At 35.5% G+C, this 22406-nt stretch overlaps 1 pseudogene; it reads left to right on the top strand.

The window, feature by feature from the left end:
• The first annotated feature begins 2310 nt into the window (after window positions 1-2310).
• LOC101084474 lies at window positions 2311-2917 on the top strand (annotated as a pseudogene).
• Window positions 2918-22406: the final 19489 nt, after the last annotated feature.

Genomic DNA, 22406 nt, shown 5'->3' with positions numbered 1-22406 from the left:
GAGATATATAAACATATATATGTATATATATATATATATATATATATATATATATATATTTGGATATATGTGGTCATGTTTTTCCCCCTTCTCTCTCTATAAATATATATATTTATCTCTATGAATATATATAAATATATTTATATTTATATTTATATTTATATTTATATTTATATGACCAGAAGATAAAGATGGTAGGTAGAAGTTCATTGTAGTATATAAAATTCCAGCTCTGGATGGATGGGGATTGAATTCCAATTATCTATGGCATCTCTTAGTAGCATGACCTAAGCAAGCAACTTAAGACTTCTGCACCTCGTTTTCTTTGTTGAAAGTTTAAGAAAATAGAATCTACCAGTACAAGTTATTTCTAGGATTGAAGGTTACCATCTACATGCAAGTGTATGTGGGTATGTGTGGTATGTATTTCCCCTAGGAACAACAGTTCAGTTATTCACTAATTCAGTGTTTGTGAAGGCTTCATATAGCTACCACAAACAATAAGAATTAAATATATATATATATATATATATATATATATATATATATATACACATTATGTATATGTATATATATTGTATTATGTATATATATATTGCATTATGTATATATATGTTATATATACATATAATGCACACACACACACACATATATATATGTAATGTGCATATATATCTACACATTTATTGCCTTGAGGATCTAATTTACCATTGTATACACCACTACACTCTGTCAATAACTATTGTTTAGCAAGGATTCAGTTCATTTTTGCAGAAGAAAGCAAAGGAAAAATAGAGGTATGGAGAGAAGAAAAGACATCAGGGACTGAATGGAAGGTGATTGCGTGCAAGACGGTTCTGAAACTCATCACAAGGTTGACATGTGGCTAATGACTCTTTTCCCATCAAAATTTGACTGCCAGGTTTTCATGGAATGTTCCTCTGTAATACCTTTCATGGTTGGTGCCCTTACTCCCTGCCACTTCCCCTGAATGCCAAATATACCTACACATGCTTTCATTTTTCTTCTTAAAATATTTGCCACCATTTATAGCATCACCTTCTTTGTCTCGGTCATCCTTTTTTCCAGTTATGACAAGCTCTTGCTAAATCTGTAAATGAGCTCAGAGGCTTCCTTCCTTTAGGATAATTCTTCATCTTTCTCCCTCTACTTTGCACTTCATGCTGGAATTGCTTGTGCCCTGTCTACATATTATTTTTCTTTTCAAGCAAGCTGAGCAAGAGACCAAAGGAACAATTTAACAAGAAGAAGTAAAGCTATTTGGTGATATATGAGAAAACTTTGACAAAAAGTGATAGTAATAATAATTCCATGAGTAAATGACAGCTACAAGCTGGGCATCATATTAGGCCTTTTATATACTGTTATGGGCTGAACTGTGCTCCCACAAAATTCATATGTCGAAGTCCTAACCTCTAGTACTTCAAAATGTGACAGTATTTGGAGATAGAGCCTTTAAAGAGGTAATTAAGGTAAAATGAGGTTGTAAGGATAGGCTCTAACCCAAATGACTCATGTCTTTATAGGAAGAGGAGATTAGGACACAGATGTGCATAGAGAAAAGACCAGGGAAGACAGATGGGGATAATGGCCATTTAAAAGCCAAGGAGAGGTATCTTAGAAGAAATCAACTCTGCTGACACCTTGATCTTAGAATTCTAGTCTCCAGAACTATGAGGAAATAAATTTCTCTTGTTTAAGCCCCCAGGCTGTGGTACTTTGTTACAGCAACCCTAGAAACTAATACATACACTTCATTTTATTTGTTTCCCACAGCATCCCATAAAGAACAAATAAGTATCACTCTCCCCTTTTTATACATGGTGAGAGGAAGGCTCAAAAATAACATTTGAAGGATGCCATTTGAAGTGGAAAATCAACCCACTGATGAACGTGATTAAATAGAAACTAGAAGCAAAAATAATCTGAAGCAATAGGTTTGTAGGCTGATCCTCATACATTAAATATGTTTTCTAGTTCCCTATGTTATTTACTTAACTGGTTTTGTCCATTTTGTGCCACGCTTTATGATATGTGCTGAGGATTCAGAGAGAAAACAGTTCTTGCCCCCCAGAAGCCCATGGCTTTTTAGAGAAGATCCGCACAAAATTCATTCATTAATTCAATATATTGTATTGGATATATTCACTACCTCTAACTGCCACAAGTCTAGACACAGACATGATCAACTCTGCTGATCATCAAGGAAAGCCTTGTAAGCAGACAGGCGGGCCTGCAGTCCTATGGTGGTGCTCCCCGAATTCTCATGTCCCTGCCAGCACCTTCTGGATGGCTTCCCAGAACCACAACCCAGCCTCCACCAGCATCACTGCTTGCTGCCCACAAAGGAGCCAAGCCCAGCCAGGGTACTGGCCACTCCATGGGCAAGAGGCTACAGCAGGAGCTGATGACCCTGATGATGTCTGGCAATACAGGAATTCCTGTCTTCCCTGAATCAGACAACCATTTTAAGTGGACAGAGGCCATCCATGGAGCAGCTGACAGAGTATATGAAGATCTGAGGTATAAGCTTTTCTTGGAGTTTCCGGTGGCTAACCTTAAAATGCACCCGCATTGTACTTCCTCACACCCTGCTACCACCCCACTGTGCACACCTGGGGTAACATCTGCTTAACATCCTGAAAGACAAGTGGCCCACCCGGTATGATTGTCAGGATCCTCCTGCTGTCCATACAGAGCCTGCTAGGAGAACCCAACATTGATAGCCCTTTGAACATACAAGCTGCTGAGCCCTGAAAAAAAGCCCACAACCCTTAAAAAGTATCTGCAAGAAACCTACTCAAAGCAGGTCTCCAGACAAGAACGCTGTCTTATCCAGCCTCTTTCCTTGTGTTGTCTTTTTAGTTTTCCCTTAGATGGTCTGCCCTTTCCTTGATTTCTGCATAGGACTGTATCTTAACCTGTAGTGTCATTTTTGTTTTCTGTTTTTTTTTGTTTTTTGTTTTTTTTTATTAAGTCTCTGATTAAGTCCTTATGATAAATATATTAAATGAATACATTTTGGGATTTTTACAAAAATCAAAGGTCTTAAAACAATGACTCATCTGAGGCTTGAAGTATGAGGTGATAAGACAGAACAATGGCTGATGGCTTCTCAAATGGAAACAAGGACCTATGCTACTGTTTAGTCACTAGCTGGGCAAAAAAGCAGATAAACAGAGCAAGGTGAACTGAGGCACTCCTGAGCCATTTCAGTTTTCATCCAGACTAGCCTTGCTCTGACATGTTGCTCCCCTGAACACAGCATGGCTACTGCTTCCAGCAGAGTTACCTGCAAATAGTGGAAACCCTGTCAATCCTGATGATAGACTGACTAACTGAACAACTGGTTTATACTTGCCCATTTATTTTTAATCTGAGCTGATAATGCTACCAAGCTCTTCCCTTGGGAATGTATATGAAGATAAATGAGGTAATTTATGCCATAGGGTTCTGAACTCCTTAGAAGAAAAATGTTACAATAAATTTACAGTTATATTATATATTCTTTAATAAATATTTGATTGGATGTGCATAGAATATCTATGATCCCTTAAGAGATTTAGAGGAAAATAGCCAAGAAAAGACCTATAAGCCTTAAACTGCCAAAACCCCAGAAGATGATTTAAGCAATGCAATAAGTAAGTAGGTTGACCTATTTCTCATTTTAAGGGCAGAAATAAAATTACCATTCCTATGTAGGAAAAGGCTTCTTCCCACGGCGAGTATGAGCAATATTAACACCAAGCTTTCTCTTTCTTTAGAAACACTTCTAAGTTAGGTTTAGAATGAAAGAAGCTCAGACAAATACAAAAATACAACCATGAAAATTAATTACAGTAGCAGGTCCTTGACTAACCAATCTAGTCCCTTTTATGCTGTCCCTCAGTCAGGGTACACTGTGGAGAAAGCAAGGGCCTTGAAGTCATAATGACTGGTGTTCCACTCCTTTCTCTTCCAATTATAGGCCTCTGACCTTGGACAAGTGAGTGACACTCTCTGTGCTTTCATTTGCTCATCCATAAAATAAAGACATTAACAGGCAATGTGAAGATTTGCTGTGAATACCCAATAAGATAATTTTTTTTCAAATACCTAGAACTCCAGCCAAGGTATAGCAGATGGTTGCCAAATGTTATATATTGTGCTTTCCACCAAATGTGTGGCTTCTAATAGCCATGGCATTAGACTAAATTTTAGGACTTTAATGATGATATATTAAACAGTAATTATATTATCTTATTTAATCCCCAATAACCTTCTATAGTATTGATACTAGTACCATTACTATTTTACAGATGAGAAAACTAAGCTTTAGAGAGGTTAATGGAAAATTTAAGAAGGGGAGGGGGCCCTGAATGGCTCAGTTGTTTGAGTGTCCAACTCTTGATTTCAGTTCAGATAATGATCCCAGGATTGTGGGATCAAGTCCCACACTAGACTCTGTACTGAGCATGGAGCATGCTTGAGATTCTCTCTCTCCCCCACCCCCTTACCCCTCTTCCCAGCTTGTGTGCGCTCGCTCTCTCTCTCTCTCTCTCTCTAAAATAACAAATAAATAAATAAATAAACAAATAAAATAAAGAGCTTAACGAACTTACTAGATTCAGAATGTTAATAAATGGCACACGATGGACTTCACACTAGTACAGTACAGAAGAAACTACTTTAAAATCACCACCAGAGGCAACTGTGTGTGTGTGTCAGTGTGAGTGTGAATGTGTGTGTGGGTGTGTGTGTGTGTGTCTGTATGTGGGTGACTCAACCCAAGCAAAACTTTAGTTTAGTTCCTGTTTAATGATGATAATGATACTGATTATATCTCAGGTTTCTATAACATATTTATATTTTATAAATTGTTTTTATTGTTTTTCTTTTTCTATTTTTTGTTGTTTGTTTGTTTTGAGGGATTTCTTTTGTACAAGAGAAATTTAAGCATTCAGAGTGAAGAAATCACTCTCCCATATTTTAGGAGATAAAAGTGATTCTCAGAGAATAAGTAATCCTACCTTATTTTTACATACTTAAAATCCATACTAAAACACTGTAGTTTTGCTTTTGATTAATTAACACCTTTTAACTTTTTAACATATCTTAACTGCGAGATCTCTGTGATAAATTAGCAATTGTTGGGAAAATATTCTATAATCATACTAGTTGCACATGGGGTAATGCTGCTGGGCAGTGGGGCGAAAGTCCGGGTCAGGAGCCCCGGCTAAGCTGCTGACTAACCTAGAGAACTTAGGCAAATCACTTATTTATGCTCAGGGTCACCTTCTCAGGTAACAATGGCTATAAAACTTTCATCTAAGTATCTTACCTTACCAGAGTGGAGGTAGCTCAGCCCCAGCACCGGCAGCTATGCCCTCCATGGCTCAGGTCTACCACAGACTCAACTAACTTGTTTCTCTCTTTATCCCAGTCCTTGTATTTAGAGTTTCTTGTTCCATCCTTCAGGATTGATTACCTAGACTATATCCATACTTTGGTTTAATTTTTCCCCACTTACTCTGTCTCAGATTATTCCCAAATTCATATGCTGCAGCCTGTAGGTATTTCCCATTCCATACTAAATTAGTTCAGGCCTGAGGAAAATGTACTGCAGAAAATTCAGAAGTCTGGGCTGCTTCTTGTCTGGGAGAATGACCCGTACAGAATATAAAAGAGACAAAGGGAAGTGAAAGAAAAAGAGCAAGGCCCAGAAGTTAATGGGAGAAAACTTTAGGGAAAATACCAGTTTAGGATGGCCATGTACTCCCCCGCAGAGAGGGTAAGAGCTGAACTTTTAGGAGACAGATGTGCTTGCAAAATTCTATGTGACCCAGACATCTCCAAACACCTCGAAGATCACTACCAGACATTGTGGGAGCTCCTGAAATGTAGGTGTATCATGTCTTATTCTTGATTATGTCTGCAGTAACTGGAGCGATACACTGATGGTAGGGTACAAAGATACGTGTTCAAAGGGAAACCTGCCTTTGTTCCCCAAAAATGTTCCTCAGTTCTGAAAAATGTAATTAAGTACTCCCAAAACCTAAATATAATGCCCTAAACATTTCTATCCTTTTTACTCAGTGGGAAGAAGAGAGGTAGATTCCAATAATTTAGACTCAGATAACCTATTAGTGAAAAGAGTAGAAACATGACGTCTGAGGTTAAAACAAAATTAAATAAATGGAAATTAATATGTAGTTGTGGTTCAAAGTTTGATGAGAATAAGCATAGAAATAGGTTGATGTAGGGGTGCCTGGGTGGCTCAGTCAGTTAAGCATCTGGCCTCGGCTTAGGTCATGATTTCGTGGTTCGTGGGTCCCGGCCCTGTGTCGGGCTCTGTGCTGACAGCTCAGAGCCTGGAGCCTGCTTCGAATTCTGTGTCTCCCTCTCTCTGCCCCTCCCCTGCTCGTGTTCTGTCTCTCAACAATAAATAAATGTTAAAAAAATTTTAAATTAAAAATGTTTTAAAATAGGTTGATGTATCTGTGAAATATCACCTCTTTTATTCAGTATGATTTTATGGCAGTCAACACAACATATTTTATAAATTCTAAGATACATACTTTATGTTTTAACACTTCTGAAGTTGGGATGCATCTTAAAATTGATAGCATGAATTGGCTTAACTGGCAGCATTTTTAATGATACATAAAATAGCACTGAATTTTAAAACTAGTAGTATCTTAGAGTCAGTGAATTATGTTAATAAATGTATGATGATTAAGTTTTTGAAGGACACAGAAAGAGATACCTTTACAATTCTTACAAGATTTCAGTCAATAGTTCTCAAACTTACAAATACATCAGAATCATCTGGGAGGCTTATTATATAATACAAACTGCTATCTCTTCCCCGGACCCCAGAGTTTCAGATTCAGTACCTCTAAATTTGATGCTCATACCACTGGTCTGAGACCCATTGTTGTAGGCCATTTAAAAAAATGTTTGTTTTATTTTTTCATCTCAACTTTCACTGATACTAATTTAAAATTTTCAGTTAGACTTTTATGATATCACACCTAGAAAATTATTGTTGCCTCCTAAATTGTCTACTTAACTGTCATGCTTTCCTCATTTAGAACCATCTTTTTTTAGAAATAACAGAGTTAGTACCTCCATACACACACACACACACACACACACACACACACACACACACAGGCATACGTGTGCTTAGTTTATAACTGAAGGTTATTCATAGACCATAATCTTCCTGATCTAATCTACTCCTCTGAATGTTTTGACCATGGATTCAGCCCAAGAACATTTTATCAACTAGTTCCCAATATGTCAATCTAGTTCCCAATATGTCAATCTCTTTTACAACCAAATGTGTTTGCACTTACTTGTTGCTCACCTACAGGGTGCAGGCCTACTTTATTTAGTTCAGCACAGACTACTTTCCAGAAACATCATCTCCTGTTTCCATTTGTTTTTTCTTTTTTTGAATACACCAAAAGAGACATTACTTCTTGACATGAAGTTCATTAACATTATCATATAGTCATATTACATAATCATTATGTGGGTGTGCTTAGTTTTTACTTCATCTAGAGTAGGATCATCTTATACTGAAATCATATTTTATTTCATTTCTCTGAATGAATGATTAACAGAATTCTTGTCACACCATTAAGACTCAATGAATGTTAAATGAAAGTATATGTGGAATTAGCTATATTTTCAATTAGTTTTTGGACTAGTATGCAAGTGGTCAATATACATACGTGGTTCTATTTGACTCAACAAAAGACTACTAAATATTATGTGGAAGTTCTTATCTAAGGCACTGAAAAGAAGAGAGATGGAAAATATACAGGATCAATTTGGCAGTACATATATTTATTGAACACCTACAACTTCTTACGTGCATCTAAGAAACTCTCAGAGTAAAAGGCTAATGATACTCCACCAAGGCGCAATGTTTTGCAGAAGGCTGTGAAAATATTCTGTTGAGTTAGAGACTCAATATTGCTCCTTATAGTATTCCACTGAGGTTTAAACAAAGAGCTTTCCAAAAAGAATTAAATCATACTCACTGGGGCCAGAGGAAAGATGGTCCCCTCCAGACATGAAAGGAGGCAAGTGCATTTCAGAAATAAATGACTTTACATAGACGCACAGGCCTCTCAAGAGTGGAGTAGGCACTCCAACTGGAAAGCTCTCAGACTAAATCAGACAGCAAAAGGTCATGACTGACAAAAAGGGAATCTCTTCTAACTTCATTTTTTTTTATTTTTACATTTCTCAACCTTAATAAGGAACTACTTCAAGCCTCTTAGTGAGTGACTCAGTTTCAAGTGCAAATTGAAGCAAGATAGGTCAAAACAGTGTTACGGTTCAGAAATTTGGGTAAACACATACTTGGTTTCCACACCAGTGCTCTTAATCAAATAATTTTAAGTATTTTATTTGAAAACTGCACACGAAAAAAGACAACATCCTAAAGCACATTATCTTCTTTTTCTAGTATCTATCAAGATTCCTACATGAATCTTATCTGGCAGAAGCTCTCGAGTAGCAAGAACAAAAGGGAGGTTTCATGGATATTGAAAATTCTAGACATACAGTTTTCTAGTTTATATTCACATAATTAACCTTTTATAAATCACTGCTTGTTTAATCCATATCAGACAAAGTTTCATTTGTTGATAAAAAAAAAAACTGAGGTTCAGAAAAGTCACATAGCCAACAAGTGGAAGTGTACATATTCAAATCCAATTTCCAGCTGCCAGTTTTCTTTATATGCCTGTCACCCTATCCTTCTAAATTGCCAAGCATCACTTTTCTTGATGTCTCCAACACTGCATTACTTATTTTTAAATCTTTGTTTCTTTGAGTAGGCACACTAAATGTTTTCTTTGAAAAAATGTATTTTTACCAGGTTTCCAGAAGATGCTCTTTTGGGAATGTTTGTATGTTATATTTGGAGGTGATCACATTCCTGTATTCAATTATTTAAATTATTGTCATAAAATCTACTGTACCCTTAGTAAATAAATATCTGCTAAAAATAATTTTAACATCAAAGAAATCTGGATATGAAATGGTATTGCTAAATATTCCAAGTGGGAAACATCGGAGTCAGAAAAATTAAACTTTTATCAATCCCTTCATCTTCACCCTCGTTCAAAATTAAATGCAACTATAAATTGTTCCAAGTAAAGTGAATTTTTACTCTTACTCTCTTCTAAAGGACAAAATTAGAAGTATGAAATAAAAATTAATTCAGCTGAAAAGTTATCACTTCTATTTGGCTTTCTCACTTAGAAATGATAGATTTTCAGTGGCTAGGTGAATTGCCCTATAATCTTTTGATGAAAAGCAATATCATCTCAATTTTAGGCATGGTTTCTGGAACCACTTAGGTTTTCATGAAATTAATTTTGTTTCTCACATTACAACATATAAAAAGTTGAACTTAAAACCCCTAAATTTTCCTATTTATTTCAAGAATAAAATGCAATTTGATGGGTGCTCTCATCATCCACAGTAAAAGACCTTTACTTTATGGCTCTGAACATAGTTGAGGCAGAGTGTAGATTAAGAATACAAACTCTAGTCTCTGATTACTGGAATTCAAATTCAATTCTATCACTTGCTGGAAGTGTAACCTTTGCAGGAGGGGACTTAATCTCTCTGTGTCTCACTTTCCCAACCTGTAAAATGGAGAATACCTATCAATACAGGTTTAAAAAAGGTAATCAATTATTTTAAGCACAATTTTCCAAATATTATATGTAAATGTAAATAGGATCTGTCACTCAATCACTCAGGTAAGTCCTTAATAAATGGTTCCTACTTTTTGTGGAGACAGCATTTATCTGGATGTCTAAGATTCTAGTATCATTCATATTTCTACCCCTCTGTAACAGTGAAGACATTTCTTCATTCATTCAGCAAATGTGAATAAATCTTGAACTAAATGTTGAAAATATAATGTCCAACAAAATGCAGTTGCTGACCTCAGGCAGTTTATATATGTTAGAGAATGACACACTAGAGGCAATAATTCAGTTTGTGAAATTTTATTTCTCCATTTATAAAATAAAAGATTGATCTATATTACTTCAGTTTTCTTATCTTCTAAAGGGCTAAATTTTTATGAACTCAGTTTATGTGTAAAGAACAGCCCATTGTAACATGGTCTGTCATGAATCTGAGCTCTGAGAACAAATGTGTGAGTGAGTGTGAAATGTTTCCAAGATATTCCTTTGGATAAGTAGTAGAATACTATCATCACTAAAAAAATGACCTTTCTTCGATAATTTTTGTTTTATTTCTTCATTGTAAATATTAAATATTTAATACATAAATATTAACACATAAATGCACAAGCAATGGGCCAAATAAGAAATAAAATGGAAAATCAAAGTATGTCTCAAAACAAAAAAAAAAAGAAAACACAATGTTCTAAAACCTATGGGAAGAAGCAAAAGCAGATGTTAGAGTAAAATTTATGCTATAAATCGTATTTATTCTAAGCAGGGTCATTGAATGGGTGTTGAGCTCTACCTTCCAGGGATTCAACTTCACAATAGTGGGTAGAGGAATTTAGTGCAGTTCCAAGCAGAAAAGTGATTCTCAGTAGATCCTACTTACTGAAAGAACAAATACTCTGATATGGATCTGAGTCAGACTAGAGAGATTGAGCTTAGTTGTAGCCAACAAAAGAGCTAATAGGAATTTCTAAGGGAAATCAGGGAAATACAATAAAACAACAAACCCTACTTGAAGGGTCAAAGATCTTGCCAGGGAGGCTAGGCTTCAAGTCTGGAATCCAAGTGAGCAAGACACTGGACTGAGAACAGCAGAGAAGGCTGAGCAAGATGACTGGGCTCCGTAAATCAGTCTTTACACAAAGTTCCTTGGCACCTTGTTCACCCCTAACATAAAGATCATCCTGAAGGACAAAAGATCTTCCCATCTCCATCCCAAACTCAAGTGGAAAAAACTTTCTTCCCTATGGCAGTGGTTGAATTTTATTGACTCATGGGGATGGAAGGAGAATGTAGCAGCAGGTAAATCCTGCCCTAAACTATTAGGGGCTGCAGAAGACAGATGCTGTCACACTCAGGGTCCTGCAAATTCACTCTTCTCTAAAGGGCACTTTGCAGAGGAAAAAAATGCAATTTTCTTAAAGCTCCAGGGAAACAGTATCTGAAGGGAAAGGAGAATTAAAAAAGGAAGAGCTAAGAAAAAGAAAACAAGGGACGTTCCTTGAAAAACCTTACTAAAAAATCAGGTTTCTCAGGGGATTGTGCCTTTCAGTGCTTATGGATGTTCTGCAGCCTGTGACTGACTGTATCAGACAGTGAGGATCTGTGAGGAGTAATGCACACAGCACAGCAGCAGCTATCAATTTGGTGTTGGAGGGAATAGTCTTCACAGCATTCTCCAAAATAAAAGCAGAAGAACAAGTAACTCAAGAAATAGAAGTTTTGCTTTAAGATGATACTTTGTACAGGCATATGATTTGAATGAATTTTTATAATATATAATTCCCATTGTCTGTTTCTAAATACAAAACAATATTTATTACAACAACCTGAGTTAAAAATCTATAGATACAAAAAATAACCATCAAAATTAAATAGTACCTAGAAATCTCTACCATATATAAATAACAGCTGTTGGTATATTGGTTTTGAGTCTTTTAGTCATATATTAGAAATAATGTAAATTATAAGTAAATCATATGGTAGATATGATTTTACATTTTTTCAAAAAATACATTACAGATATATTTGCACATTATTATATACTTTTATATTCTTTTATTGCTGCAGTTTATGATAGAATGATCAGACTTTGAATTATTCCAATTGTGTTGTAATTCCTTTATCTGCCTCTTCCCAGATGAATACTCTTTGACATCAACTTTTCCAAATTGATATTATAAGCCCATGACCAATATTAGCTTCCTTACACTTAACTGCAAGTAATGAAAGGCATTCGTTTTATTGGAAAGAAGGGCAGGGGCAATAAGAAAGTTGTATGCCATGGGAATGATCCTTTTGGCAGAGTGGAGGAAGTATTGGAAATGGGATGGATAGACAACAAAACACAAAGACCAGTTGGTTTCAATACCAAGGAGGAAATTAAGAAGGAACTGAAAAAAGGATTTGTAAGAATCATTTTACACAAAGTGCCAATGTAAGAACACTATGATTTCCAATCAGACATAATTAGAAGCTAGAGTTAGATGTCAAGGCTGGCTCACCTCTGATTGCACATTCATTACTTAATCTGTCCAAACCTATATATTCCTAATATAAATAAGTAAAGTCACATTTTAAAAATAACTTTACTGCAGAAGGTTTTGTCTATTTGTTTTTTTTTTAGTTTTAATCCATTTTTGCATTAAATATTAGATGTTTTAGCAGAAAACAATTCAGAATGTGGCAACAATTTATGGAAGCAACATATAGGGATTAACTTATTTCGTTTATTCTTTTAGGTTCTTCGCAAACCTGTTTTGCAAAGTACCTTAAAACATTAAAGGAAAAGAAAAGCAGTGCTTTTTTCCTAGACTTGAGCAAATACCTATGAATGAATAACTATTCTTCAAATTTCCCTGTACCCACTGCCACTTCTAAATTATCAAATATGTGACATATATAAAGAACAGTTCCGCTAGGGATGCCTGGGTGGCTCATTGATTAAGCATTCAACTCAATTTCTGCTCAGGTCACGACCTCAGAGTCACGAAATTGAGCCCCACATTGGCTCTGTGCTGAGTGTGGAGCCTGTTTAAGACTCACTCTCGCTCTCGCTCTCTTGCTCTCTTGCTCTCTCTTTCTCTGGCCCTTGTTGGCTCTCTCTCTTGTTCTCAAAAAAAAAAAAAAAAAAAAAACTAAACTAACAACAGTTCCACTAAAGTAATGCATTTCCTCCAAGGTCTGCAAAGTCTCCTCCCCTTTACCTACAGTAAAGTCTAACTACACTACCTGTTTTTCATCTCCCTCTCTAATCTATCTATAAGCCACATTTTCAGTCTCATTTCCCAGTGTGTCTCTTTACTCACCCAGTCACTTGACAAACAGAATTACTAGCTCTGTCTCTCCTTCCTCTCTTAATCATCTTTGTGCCTCCACTTAGACACGGAATGCTTTTCCCCTCACTTCTCCAGTCTTTGAATTCCACTCAGCTGATGTTTTCTCTACAAATCTCTTCCTGATTCATTTGTTCAAAAGTAACAAATTATTCCACTAGTTTACACACACTATTTCTGCATATCACTTGGTAATTTTACTTCAGCTTCAGTTTTATTTTATACTTGGTTTATCTACCCTTCAACATGTAAAGGAATAAAAAGAAAATGGCATGTAGCATTTGTATTTGCCTTTTCAGTTCTATGTATAGCACTTACATAGGCTGGGCTTGTTTAATTCTCAAAAATTAAAGCAATAAAACTGATATAAAATAACTACACTAAATTACAAGAGAAGGAAACTGAAATAGAAATAAGCAAAATAATCTGGACTGCATTCTGTAACTAGAAATCAATAAAACCAATCAGCAGTGCCCAAATCTACTATACTACACTACATTAATTCTGGCAAATGGAAACAAAAAGTACTGAAAAGTGGAAAGTATTGAAAGTTACCTATTGTCATTCATATTATGCCCATTTTTCTCCATTACTCTTTATCTTCATTCACCGACCCCCATACCTCTATCTCTCTTCTCTTCCTCTGTCCTTCCCACTCCCCTTGTCCCTTCCCTCCCTTTCATTCCCTCTCCCTTCTCCTCCTTTGTAGTGAGCATGGATCTTTCAAGACCATCACCTTTCCTTGTCCCAACCATTATAGACTTACTTGAGTTTAAACTCTGAAATATACATATGAAAATCTCTTTTTTTTCCTTGGGGTTATTTACAAACTCCATTGCATACTTGAGGGGATTCTCAGAGAGACATGTTGGTTAGGTTATAGGAATATTACCTTCCCTATATAGGTTAACAATGGTTCTTTAGTTTCTGGACTATATCTGCTTCATCTGTCTCTCTGTTTTGTGTGAGATTCTATCACTTGATTTCCCTTTTTCTCTTTCTATTTCTAGAAAGGTTTCTATCTCTTTCTCCAGCCTACCTGTCTCTTCTGCTGTCTCTTGCATCTGCCATTCACCAACCAATTTCATTGGTCCATTCTTTATCCCTATTTACATTTGTTAATCTACTGCTGCTGGCCCAGGATTTGAGAAGGACTTGCTATTAATGTGTCCCAACAAAGCAGACTTTTTCTTATCTCAATCACCACTTAGATAAGGAAATTTTTTAAAAAGTTAGACAGGGAGACAGCCAAACCATAAGAGACTCTTAAAAACTGAGAATAAACTGAGGGTTGATGGGAGGTGGGGGGGAGGGGAGGGTGGGTGATGGGCACTGAGGAGGGCACCTGTTGGGATGAGCACTGGGTGTTGTATGGAAACCAATTTGACAATAAATTTCATATTAAAAAAAATAAATGAATAAATGAATGAATGAATGAGTGAATAAATAAATAAATAAATAAATAAATAAATAAATAAATAAATAAATAAGGAAATTTGAAACCAGGTGAATTTAGCCATCTTCACTAATGTTAATGATTATCTCTTCTCTCAGCAGCAGACTTGTACTATCTGCTGACAATATCTATAGTCCACACATCGCCCCATTTGAACTTGAATTTGTTTAGATGATGGAGAGGTTGCCAGCTTGTTTGGATTCACAAGTACTGTGGAAGGAATTTGTGTGAGCACAGGACTGATAGCTAAAATAAATGAACTCAAATTCCTGTTCTATCTTGTGTCATCTTTCAGAACACCCATGCCCTTCATCTCCAAAGTGGAATTGCTATGAAAGTCTCCCTTAGAGGATGATGTAAGAATTGAAATGAGTTAATGTATATGAAAGACATGGACTTCCATTAAGTTGATCCTCAACATCTTCCTAACATTTCATTCTATCTAAATCCACTTCCCAATAGTCTTCCCAACACAGAGAAGACCTTTGACATTCTCAGAATAAACACATGTTTTTACATCAGGCATTAGGATAAAAAATTTTACAGGAATTTACATACCATGTTAAGAAATTGCAGCCCTATTCTGTAGGCAATATATGATTTTGCAGTATTGTAATTACTTGGCCCTCAGCAGCATCAGCCTTTGGAAAAGCTCACTTTATACCAGAAGTTTTGGAAAGTTCGTTCGTTAGTTATTTGCGTTAATAAGGGGTAGAAGATCCTTATTGGGGACAATCAATTGATACACACCAATAATCTCATTAATTAATACAAGCGACTACTTGAGCTCTACCAGTATATTCTCCACAAAATTTCTTTTTTTCTCTTATCCCCACTACTCTCCCTCCTTTGCACCTGCTTCCTCTACTTCTCATATTATGTGTTTTTTCCCTTCCCCATGCTAGAAATTTCTATTGCTTCATTATGACATTGTTGAAGCCCGCAGGTCATTCCTAGAGCTCAGGCCGATCCCGACAACTGGATTGTTTTTGTACTGTCCCTATACTTACAAGAGTGAATAGTAATCAAACACAAATGTTCACTGAGTTCTTTCTATGTGTCAGGCATAGAGCTGAGATCTTTATACCTCATAAGAGTTTGTACTTTACCACAACCCGTGAGGCAGCTATGACTCTTATCCCCAGTTTACACTTGCAAAAAATGAGGCAAAAAAAAGATTTAGTTTCCCAAGAAACATAACTTGGTATTATGACATGAGTCACTGTTTTACCTGGCAGCTTTTAGTAAATGTTTATTGAATAAGTACTCAGAGTTTTGTCGTACTTCATGGCCCAGCTCAAACTCACTCTTTCTAAAACAAACAAAAACAAAAATAAAAACAAACAAACAAACAAAAAAAACAAGGATCCTCTCAACTACCCTTCAAGGAAGAAATCTTTTTCTCTAAACTCCTAACTATGTTTATTTTCTACCTTACATGTAGTCAGCTATTAATTTACTTTCATTTAATGCTTACATGTATAGGAAAGTGTAAGTCCCTTAAAATAGCATCTGGCTTACAGTGTCTTATATGTGGTTTTAATGAATTAGTAACTAATTGAAAATTTATACAAATAGTGTTATCATGACAATATATGTGTTAATTGCCAAGAATCTAAAAATTAAACTCAAGGAGTGTATTATCCTAAGTGAAATTAGTCAGAGAAAGATAAATATCATTAAATTTCACTCATATGTGGAACTGTAGAAACAAAACAGATGAACATAGGGGAAGAGAAGGAAAAATAAGATACAAATGGAGAGGGACACAAACCATAAGAGGCTCTTAAGTACAGAGAACAAAACTGAGGGCTGCTGGAGGGGAGGTGGCAGGGGTGATGGGCTAAATGGGTGATGGGCATTAAAGAGGGCACTTGTTGGGGCGCCTGGGTGGCTCAGTCGGTTAAGCGGCCGACTTCGGCTCAGGTCACGATCTCACAGTCCATGAGTTCGAGCCCTGCGTCGGGCTCTGTGCTGACCGCTCAGAGCCTGGAGCCTGTTTCAGATTCTGTGTCTCCCTCTCTCTCTGACCCTCCCCCGTTCATGCTCTGTCTCTCTCTGTCTCAAAAATAAATAAACGTTAAAAAAAATTAAAAAAAAATAAGTACAATTAAAAAAAATAAAGAGGGCACTTGTTGGGATGGACATTGGGTGTTATATGTAAGTGACGAATCACTAAATTCTGCTCCTTAAATATTATTACACTATATGTTAACTAACTGGATTTAAATAAAATTTAAAAATAAAATAAATTAACACAAGGAATTTGTATATATAAGCCACATGTGGTATGATATGTGTTTAATATTTTAATAGAGAGATGTATATAATATTTATGGAAATTATCCTATATTCAATAAGAAACATCAATATTATAGTTAAAGAGTGACATGTACTCTAAATTAACAATAAGTGTTTATTACTTCTACATTAGCCTGAAAGAATTTTACTTGTGTAAGGGATCTTCCCTCTGTTCTTAGATACTCTCTAGCACCTAACATAAGCTTTGTATACCGTAGGTTCTCAGTAAATGAGTGAATTAATAAATATCAAGATTGCTTACACAAAGCTTAATGCTAAATATAAGTTAGAAAATCTCATTTCCTTAACACAACTTCTTTTAACTATGGCTCTCAAAGTAGAAATATATTCACCTTCTAAGGATTTTTCCCATCTGTAAGAGTAAACACCTAGACTCACATCTTTTCCACATTTACTATAAAACTCAAGATCCTTCTACATGGGTAGACAGATTTGGGAGACCTAGGACACTAAAAACATGCCTATTATTACTATTGTATATGTGCTAGGGTATGAGATGCCCAAGGTGGAAAAGAGGAGACTAAGCTTCTAATCCTTGCTCTCCACAAACCAGCTATTTGATCCTGTGAGACTTATTTAATCTAGTTTCCTCCTTTGCTAATTGATGGAGTTGAGTACAATAACTCTAAGGTGGCTTTCAACTCCAATATTTCTTAGTAATCCATAGTATAAATGATCTGACAGAAGCAGAAATAATTAGTATGTGAGGTATACTTCTTTTTCCACTCCTTTCCCTTACAAGTGCTGTCAGACAAATGCTGAATCTAAAATAAAAATGTAGGTTCCAAGCATGAATATAAATGCAGTTTTTCAGATGATTCAGGGATTTTCTAACAATCCTCTCATGAAATGAGACCAGATACCTCTTTTGGTTTTTTACATATCTATCTTCCTCTTCATGTTTTAAATATCTGTCTTGATGTTTTAGTTACCTCTCTCAATGTTTTAGATATCTCTCTTATTTTCTTTCATTGAAAATATGCTTCAATGATGTATAGCACAGAGTCATATTTCATATGGATGATACCAGAAAGAAAATAGCCTTCCTCCAAAATATATTAATACTTCCTTACAAATGCAATGTTGATATCTCAATTTTCATGTAATAAAAATGAATAATTCTTTTGTTCCTATTATGTGCTGAGCCAATTGCTGAAGATATAACAGTGAACACGGCACAAGAATGTACCATCTAGTAGGAAAAGAGGTAATAAGCAGGCAACTGTGACACTGTATAGAACATACTAGAGTGGAGATATAGAATACACAGAGTGTGAAGGAAATCATTCACCAGGGCAGAGATATCCAAGAAAGGTTTCTCTGGAGGTAAGCAATACCTAAATCAGAAAAAGAGGACATAGAGCACATTATAAGCCAATGGAGAGTCTACAGGACAGAAACTACAATTAGCCTCTGATGTTTAGTGTGAATGGTTTGAAAGACGGTATTAAGAGATAATGCAAGAAAGGCAAGAATAGGCCTTGCAATAAGTGAATGTCCATGTAATACTCAATTATGAAAATTACACTTCCTCCCAACTGCATCAGAAGTCCATTATTTAGAAACTGTTTTTCAGAAACAAGTATAACAGATAAAAGGTAATGCAAACGATACCTCACTGCTAAAAACATGAGTATGTAGAGAACCTAAAATGATCTATGGATAGACTGAATTATGAAATATTTTAAATGTCTTCCCTCAGGTTCAATATGACATTGAAAGTGGTTGTATAAAGTTCTTCCAGAATATTTCAAGAGTTAACACTTCTCATTCATATGTTAATGACATATAATAAACAATGTAATCAAAACCTAGAAGGTAAGAATCCTGACTACTGTTTTACCACTAACAAATTTACATCCTTGGAGAAGGCACATAAATAACTTCTATGGGCATCAGTTTCTACCAAAGAAGAGTATTTCACTTATTTAACATCAAAGTCGCTTTCAAAACTGTAATTCTGAATAATATTTTTGAACATTTTTATTTTATAATATGATCTATGGATTTAGCTTTTGTGTAAGTGTGTACTTAAAATGTTTGTTCTTTCAGGTAGATAAAATGTAGTTTACATTACCAGTTAACTTTGAAAACATGTGTGCTAGATAATGCAAACATAAATGGTGTCTTGTCGGAATTTCCATTTAACAGGAGATTTGAACTAAGCTAGTTTGTGGCCCATTTAAAGCACTTCATACATTAGGTAGGGGTTCTTCAGAGGTTTATTACACTTCATCTTTGTTTTCACTCCTTGTGCTCAATCCAACATCTGATAATGAGTACACAAAACTTGTTGACTCAAAAATATATGTTCTAAAATAGAAACAGCTTTTTGAGACCCCTTATATAGCTGTATGTACACTAAAATTTTAGATCACAAAAGGCTGGTGTTATTTATCAGTATGCGTTTCCATGGAGTCCAACTGGCAAAGGAAATGATGAGGTAAAAAGATTTAGATGATTTTACCAAGGTGACTAGTCAGTCAGTTAAAAATAAGTTCTAGATTCTCTAAACCATTACTTTGATCTTAAGCCCATAGTGACTTTATTTTTTTTTCTTTTTCTAATCTATTTGATTTCTGCTGGCAGCCATTACCATTGTCAATAATATTTAAAAGAAAAGAGGGCATTATTTATTCACTCATTTATTTATATTATATATTTGCAGTCTTGGACACATATTTTAATAGGAGATTGATGAATCAAACTAAATCCTGTGATTTTCACAAATGTGAACATCCATTCTCAGGAATGGCTCAATGCCAAGATTCTACACAGTGTACCAGAAAGAAAATAAGGTGTCCATGTCTTAAATCTAGCAAAAAAAAATTTGGCCAGATAATTATGAATTAATCTTCCCAAAGGAAATCCAGTTTCATTTATATTCCTATTAATAGAGCACAGTTACACTTTTCTAAGAGTTTAGATTTGAATGCTAATCAATATTCAGTGATCTAGAAAAGGACATCCATTTCAAATTCTTCTTAGTGTACATTTTAAGGTCACCTTTGATGTACTATCTTTTAAACCTTTATTATTTAATCATTTAAGTCTTCAAAGGAAATGTCATTCTATTATGTTTTTGTCCATGAGTTTAACATGAATAGACAAAGAGTAATGTTAGCACTCTTTTACACAATTTTGGTTAGAAAAGACTCATCTCATCTCTGATGAGTTGTATTTGCAAAGCAGTTAATATACTTGGGATGCTGTCATTAAAAATAGGTTCTTTTGGTTTTTTTGTTGTTGTTGTTTCGTTTTGTTTTGTTTGAGAGAGAGAGGGCACAATTAAGTGAGGGGCAGAGAGAGGGCACAATTAAGTGAGGGGCAGAGAGAGAGAGAGAGAGAGAGAGAGAGAGAGAGAGAGAGAGAAGCAGGGCTCACCCAAAGTGGGGCTTGTGTTTTACTTGAAGCGGGCTGGTGCTCACCTGAAGTGGGCCTGAAGCTCACCTGATGTGGGGCTCGAATTCACAAACCTTGAGATCATGACCTGAGCCAAAGTAAGGTGCGTAATGACTGAGCCACCCATAAACCCTAAAAATAGATTCTTGATGTGATGCGAATAAAAACCAGAAAATATGTTTAGAGTTTTGTATATAAGTGTTTATAAAAATTTCAAACTGGGGAGTACACCTACACAGATAACAACTCCTGCATAAGTGTAAGGAACATACATGTACATTTTAATGAATCACAGAAACCTTCCATTCTGGTGGAATAATTAGAATTAATTAATTAATTAATTAATTCTAATTATTCCACTTAAATGTGGAACTCCTTCATAACAGGAGGTATAATAGTAGTAAAAAAAATAACATCAGTTATAAATATTTGTTGAGCACCTTCACTCTTCATGGGTTAAAGTAGTAATAGGTATCATCTCTAATCATCACAATAATTCTAGAGGCTGTGTATTTTTAGCTATAATTTATAAGTGAATGAACTTAGATGAGCCATGATTAAAGAAATTGTCCAGAGTCACACAGGTAAGATGTGAGATTACCAGGCTTAAAACCCAATTCTTTTCATCTCCAAACCTATCACTTTTTACTATGACATGGCCTTTACTTTCTTATAGGTTATATTATAAATAATCTATAAAACACAACGCATCATTATTATATTATCGCTGTTTTCCCAACCTCTCCATTCTATGCACACTGTTCAGGTTCCCAGTAAATGGCCCAGCTGATCCATTATAGATGATAATTTTTTTTAAGCTTGAATTCTCATAAATAAGACCACTGACCCAGACTGGCCAGTCAAAAGGTAGCTTCAGACTCAAAGGCCTGTGAGTATCTTTGCATCTTTCAAGAGCTTGGTATAGTCCCTCTCATGTTTTTGTTTTGCTTAAAATTTTGGGCTTTCTTAATAACTTTTGGAGTAGAACGTAACCAAGCTGAACTCTTCAACCTTAGAATCCTTAGGCTCTGAGGACTCCCTGACCATATATATGAAGACCTTGAGAGCTCTCTGCAGCATAGGTATAGCATATATTTTCCATAGAATGGAAGGTATTGCAACATTCCTACAATCAGAGGGTGTTGTAGAAAGGCTATAGCAGTTGCCAGCCAGTCTGTGATCCATGTTTGTATACTGAAGATAGCTAAGAAGTAACAGAAAAATTAGAAAAGTGGCATGTCAAGACACTCTTGTCCCAATCAGACATGTAAGAAACTGGTTCCTTACATAGCATAGATATACTATGGGAGTAGTGGCCAAATCCTCATATTTGCACTTACATCATGGGCATCACAAACATGATGAATAGATATACATATGCACACAGATCACATTCAGCAACAAATATCAGCAGTTGAATGTGAAAGGCAAAGTGAATGATATTAAAACAAACATGTTCCCTATACAGTTTGGTATATAAATAAATGAGTAATGGAGCCCATTTCCTATCTCTGTCCCTCACCATCTATATTAATTAGGGCAAACTAAACATCCCCTCTGAGCCTGTAACCCCATCTGTCAAATGGGCATAAATACTGCTGTCTATGGTATGGCTACTGTGAACATTTTAAGAGAACGCTGTAGAAACAGCATATGGCATACATATAACACAGTCCAGTGATGAACATGAGCCATAAATAAATGACTAAAATATGTAATAGAATTAAATTATTGAGTGTCTCCTATACCAGAGCCAAGGCCAGGCATTGAAGTCCAGAGATGAATAAACTCAGCCTCCTTCCTTGAGTACCTTATGATTAAACAGATGGTTATTTTCACAAAATAGGCATTATTGGCAAAGGGAATAACATGAACATAAAAGTGATGGTGTATGTACAGGGAGGAGAAATAATTAAAATTTTCAGACTATGAAGGGTAAGGCAAAACATATCAAGCAATAAATATAGAAAAAAGGCAAACCCCAAATCTCTGAGGGCATTTTGGGCCACCTAAATTAAGTTTACTTACTGTTTTCCTCTTTTATCCTTTATATGCCATAGTTTATACTTATATTGAGAAGACAATTAGTAAATATTATTGAGGTGAAACGTTGCTGAAATCTGATCTGAGATATGGCTAGAAATCTATCTTAAACAT

The sequence above is a fragment of the Felis catus genome, chromosome D1, assembly GCF_018350175.1.
Source record: "Felis catus isolate Fca126 chromosome D1, F.catus_Fca126_mat1.0, whole genome shotgun sequence".
Classification (NCBI taxonomy): domain Eukaryota; kingdom Metazoa; phylum Chordata; class Mammalia; order Carnivora; family Felidae; genus Felis; species Felis catus.
Note: the sequence above shows the minus strand (reverse complement) of the source record. Positions and strands in the feature narration are given on the sequence as shown.